The sequence below is a fragment of the Taudactylus pleione genome, unplaced genomic scaffold (genome assembly GCF_031769625.1).
Source record: "Taudactylus pleione unplaced genomic scaffold, aTauple2 ptg000593l, whole genome shotgun sequence".
NCBI classification, from domain to species: domain Eukaryota; kingdom Metazoa; phylum Chordata; class Amphibia; order Anura; family Myobatrachidae; genus Taudactylus; species Taudactylus pleione.
The window spans coordinates 401,015-406,963 of NW_028284995.1; the positions used below are offsets into that span (position 1 = coordinate 401,015).

Below are 5,949 nucleotides of genomic sequence, written 5' to 3' on the forward strand. Positions count from 1 at the left end.
GTTTGTAATTTATATATTTACAGTATAAAACACATTTTTTCTCTTCATTTCATGCAATAATGATGACAGAAAAATATTGCTACTTAACCTTGTGTAACCATGCAAACATAGCTCAGTTGAGGTCTTAGTGACTTTTGCCATACACCGACCTTGCCAAAATAGCTCAGTTGGGAGAGCGTTAGACTGAAGATCTAAAGGTCCCTGTTTCGATCCCGGGTTTCGGCATGCTTGAGTGCATTTTTCTTTTTTCCTTGAGTAGTGATCAGAACTTAATTATTTCAAATTTAAACAACATCATTTCTTAACATAGTGGAGTATTCAGTAGTAACTTCTAAATGACGAGAATGTTTAATTAACAACACGGTGCATAAATACAGCTTAAATATTGTTTTCATGTTGTAAGTCATGCTACTCTAAGTATTATGACAATTTGAAGTAATCTAACAATGCTTCCTGACCACAATTTGTTAAAACTTTTACTTAAATGTATGATTAAGGGTTTGTAATGGATATATTTACAGTATAAAACACATATTTTCTTTTCATTTCATGCAATCATGATGACAGAAAAATATTGATACTAAACTTTGTGTAACCATGCAAACATAGCTCAGTTGAGGTCTTAGTGACTTTTGCCATACACAGACTTTGACGAAATTGCTCAGTTGGGAGAGCGTTAGACTGAAGATCTAAAGGTCCCGGGTTTCAGCATGTTTGAGTACATTTTTTCTTTTTTCCTTGAGCAGTTATCAGTATTTAATTATTTCAAATGTAAACAACATCATTTCTTAACATAGTTGAGTATTCAGTAGTATCTTCTAAATGATGAGAATGTTTATTTAACAACACGGTGCATAAATACAGCTTAAATATTATTTTCATGTTGTCCGTCATGCTATTCTATTATGAAAATTTGAAGTAATCTAACAATGTTTTCAGACCACAATTTGTTAAAACTTTTACTTAAATGTATAATTAAGGGTTATACTGTATAAAACACATATTTTCTTTTCATTTCATGCAATCTTGATGACAGAAAAATATTGATTCTAAACCTTGTGTAACCATGCAAACATAGCTCAGTTGGGAGAGCATTAGACTGTAGATCTAAAGGTCCCGGGTCTCAGCATGTTTGAGTACATTTTTTCTTTTTTCCTTCAGTAGTTATCAGTATTTAATTATTTCAAATGTAAACAACATCATTTCTTAACATAGTTGAGTATTCAGTAGTATCTTCTAAATGATGAGAATGTTTATTTAATAACACGGTGCATAAATACAGCTTAAATATTGTTTTCATGTTGTAAGTAATGCTACTCTAACTATTATGAAAATTTGAAGTAATCTAACAATGCTTCCTGACCACAATTTGTTAAAGCTTTTATTTAAATGTATGATTAAGGGTTTGTAATGGATATATTTACAGTACAAAACACATATTTTCTTTTTATTTCATGCAATCATGATGACAGAAAAATATTGATACTTAACCTTGTGTAACCATGCAAACATAGCTCAGTTGAGGTCTTAGTGACTTTGCCATACACTGACCTTGCTGAAATTGCTCAGTTGGGAGAGCGTTAGACTGAAGATCTAAAGGTCCCTGTTTCGATCCCGAGTTTTGGCATGTTTGAGATCATCTTTTCTTTTTTCCTTGAGTAGTGATCAGAATTTAATTATTTCAAATTTAAACAACATCATTTCTTAACATAGTTGAGTATTCATTAGTAACTTCTAAATGATGAGAATGTTTAATTAACAACACGGTGCATAAATACAGCTTAAATATTGTTTTCATGTTGTAAGTCATGCTACTCTAACTATTATGAACATTTGAAGTAATCTAACAATGCTTCCTGACCACAATCTGTTAAAGCTTTTACTTAAATGTATGATTAAGGGTTTGTAATGGATATATTTACAGTATAAAACACATATTTTCTTTTCATTTCATGCAATCATGATGACAGAAAAATATTGATACTAAACCTTGTGTAACCATGCAAACATAGCTCAGTTGATGTCTTAGTGACTTTTGCCATAGACAGACTTTGAAGAAATAGCTCAGTTGGGAGAGCGTTAGACAGAAGATCTAAAGGTCCTGGGTCTCAGCATGGTTGAGAAGCTTTTTTCTTTTTCCTTGAATAGTTATCAGTATTTAATTATTTCAAATGTAAACAACATCATTTCTTAACATAGTTGAGTATTCAGTAGTACCTTCTAAATGATGAGAATGTTTATTTAATAACACGGTGCATAAATACAGCTTAAATATTGTTTTCATGTTGTCCGTCATGCTACTCTATTATGAAAATTTGAAGTAAACTAACTGTTTACTGACCACAATTTGTTAAAACTTTTACTTAAATGTGCGATTAAGGGTTTGTAATTTATATATTTACAGTATAAAACACATCTTTTCTCTTCATTTCATGCAATCATGATGACAGAAAAATATTGATACTAATCTTTGTGTAACCAAGCAAACATAGCTCAGTTGAGGTCTTAGTGACTTTTGCCATACACAGACTTTGACGAAATTGCTCAGTTGGGAGAGCGTTAGACTGAAGATCTAAAGGTCCCGGGTTTCAGCATGTTTGAGTACATTTTTTCTTTTTTCCTTGAGCAGTTATCAGTATTTAATTATTTCAAATGTAAACAACATCATTTCTTAACATAGTTGAGTATTCAGTAGTATCTTCTAAATGATGAGAATGTTTATTTAACAACACGGTGCATAAATACAGCTTAAATATTGTTTTCATGTTGTCCGTCATGCTATTCTATTATGAAAATTTGAAGTAATCTAACAATGTTTTCAGACCACAATTTGTTAAAACTTTTACTTAAATGTATAATTAAGGGTTATACAGTATAAAACACATATTTTCTTTTCATTTCATGCAATCTTGATGACAGAAAAATATTGATTCTAAACCTTGTGTAACCATGCAAACATAGCTCAGTTGGGAGAGCATTAGACTGAAGATCTAAAGGTCCAGGGTCTCAGCATGTTTGAGTACATTTTTTCTTTTTTCCTTGAGTAGTTATCAGTATTTAATTATTTCAAATGTAAACAACATCATTTCTTAACATAGTTGAGTATTCAGTAGTATCTTCTAAATGATGAGAATGTTTATTTAATAACACGGTGCATAAATACAGCTTAAATATTGTTTTCATGTTGTAAGTCATGCTACTCTAACTATTATGAAAATTTGAAGTAATCTAACAATGCTTCCTGACCACAATTTGTTAAAGCTTTTATTTAAATGTATGATTAAGGGTTTGTAATGGATATATTTATAGTACAAAACACATATTTTCTTTTTATTTCATGCAATCATGATGACAGAAAAATATTGATACTTAACCTTGTGTAACCATGCAAACATAGCTCAGTTGAGGTCTTAGTGACTTTGCCATACACTGACCTTGCTGAAATAGCTCAGTTGGGAGAGCGTTAGACTGAAGATCTAAAGGTCCCTGGTTTGATCCCGAGTTTTGGCATGTTTGAGTGCATCTTTTCTTTTTTCCTTGAGTAGTGATCAGAATTTAATTATTTCAAATTTAAACAACATCATTTCTTAACATAGTTGAGTATTCAGTAGTAACTTCTAAATGATGAGAATGTTTAATTAACAACACGGTGCATGAATACAGCTTAAATATTGTTTTCATGTTGTAAGTCATGCTACTCTAACTATTATGAACATTTGAAGTAATCTAACAATGCTTCCTGACCACAATTTGTTAAAGCTTTTACTTAAATGTATGATTAAGGGTTTGTAATGGATATATTTACAGTATAAAACATATATTTTCTTTTCATTTCATGCAATCATGATGACAGAAAAATATTGATACTAAACCTTGTGTAACCATGCAAACATAGCTCAGTTGATGTCTTAGTGACTTTTGCCATAGACAGACTTTGAAGAAATAGCTCAGTTGGGAGAGCATTAGACAGAAGATCTAAAGGTCCCAGGTTTCTTCATGTTTGAGTAAATTTTTTCTTTTTTCCTTGAGTAGTTATCAGTATTTAATTATTTCAAATGTAAACAACATCTTTTCTTAACATAGTTGAGTATTCAGTAGTATCTTCTAAATGATGAGAATGTTTATTTAACAACACGGTGCATAAATACAGCTTAAAAATTGTTTTCATGTTGTCCATCATGCTACTCTATTATGAAAATTTGAAGTAAACTAACTGCTTCCTGACCACAATTTGTTAAAACTTTTACTTAAATGTACGATGAAGGGTTTGTAATTTATATATTTACAGTATAAAACACAACTTTTCTCTTCATTTCATGCAATCATGATGACAGAAAAATATTGATACTTAACCTTGTGTAACCATGCAAACATAGCTCAGTTGAGGTCTTAGTGACTTTTGCCATACACTGACCTTGCCGAAATAGCTCAGTTGGGAGAGCGTTAGACTGAAGATCTAAAGGTCCCTGGTTCGATCCCGGGTTTCGGCATGTTTGAGTGCATTTTTATTTTTTACTTGAGTAGTGATCAGAATTAAATTATTTCAAATTTAAACAACATAATTTCTTAACATAGTTGAGTATTCAGTAGTAACTTCTAAATGATGAGAATGTTTATTTAACAACACGGTGCATAAATACAGATTAAATATTGTTTTCATGTTGTCCATCATGATACTCTATTATGAAAAATTGAAGTAATCTAACAATGCTTCCTGACCACAATTTGTTAATACTTTTACTTAAATGTATAATTAAGGGTTATACAGTATAAAACACATATTTTCTTTTCATTTCATGCAATCATGATGACAGAAAAATGTTGATAGTAAACCTTGTCTATCCATGCAAACATAGCTCAGTTGAGGTCTTAGTGACTTTTGCCATACACCAGCTTAGCCGAAATAGCTCAGTTGGGAGAGCGTTAGATTGAAGATCTAAAGGTCCCTGCTTCGATCCCGGGTTTCGGGATGTTTGAGTGCATTTTTTCTTTTTTCCTTGAGTAGTGATCAGAATTTAATTATTTCAAATTTAAACAACATCATTTCTTAACATAGTTGAGTATTCAGTAGTCACTTCTAAATGATGAGAATGTTTAATTAACAACACAGTGCATAAATACAGCTTAAATATTGTTTTCATTTTGTAAGTTATGCTACTTTAACTATTATGAAAATTTGAAGTAATATAACAATGCTTCCTGACCACAATTTGTTAAAACTTTTACTTAAATGTATGATTAAGGGTTTGTAATGGATATATTTACATTATAAAACACATATTTTCTTTTTATTTCATACAACCATGATGTCAGAAAAATATTGATGCTTAACCTTGTGTAAGCATGCAAACATAGCTCAGTTGAGGTCTTAGTGACTTTTCCCATACACAGACTTTGCCAAAATAGCTCAGTTGGGAGAGCATTAGACTGAAGATCTAAAGGTCCCGGGTCTCAGCATGGTTGAGTACCTTTTTTCTTTTTCCTTGAGTAGTTATCAGTATTTAATTATTTCAAATGTAAACAACATCATTTCTTAACATAGTTGAGTATTCAGTAGTACCTTCTAAATGATGAGAATGTTTATTTAATAACATGGTGCATAAATACAGCTTAAATATTGTTTTCATGTTGTCCGTCATGCTACTCTATTATGAAAATTTGAAGTAAACTAACTGTTTACTGACCACAATTTGTTAAAACTTTTACTTAAATGTACGATTAAGGGTTTGTAACTTATATATTTACAGTATAAAACACATCTTTTCTCTTCATTTCATGCAATCATGATGACAGAAAAATATTGATACTAAACTTTGTGTAACCATGCAAACATAGCTCAGTTGAGGTCTTAGTGACTTTTGCCATACACTGACCTTGCCAAAATAGCTCAGTTGGGAGAGCGTTAGACTGAAGATCTAAAGGTCCCTGGTTCAATCCCGGGTTTCGGCA

At 31.1% G+C, this 5,949-nt stretch overlaps 2 non-coding genes across 2 annotated transcripts; both read left to right on the forward strand.

Moving 5' to 3' along the window:
- Nucleotides 1–4,417: 4,417 nt before the first annotated feature.
- Nucleotides 4,418–4,490, forward strand: TRNAF-GAA (transfer RNA phenylalanine (anticodon GAA)). Its single transcript has one exon. It is a non-coding gene; the product is annotated as a tRNA-Phe (tRNA).
- Nucleotides 4,491–5,876: 1,386 nt separating this feature from the next.
- TRNAF-GAA (transfer RNA phenylalanine (anticodon GAA)) lies at nucleotides 5,877–5,949 on the forward strand. The gene has a single exon. It is a non-coding gene; the product is annotated as a tRNA-Phe (tRNA).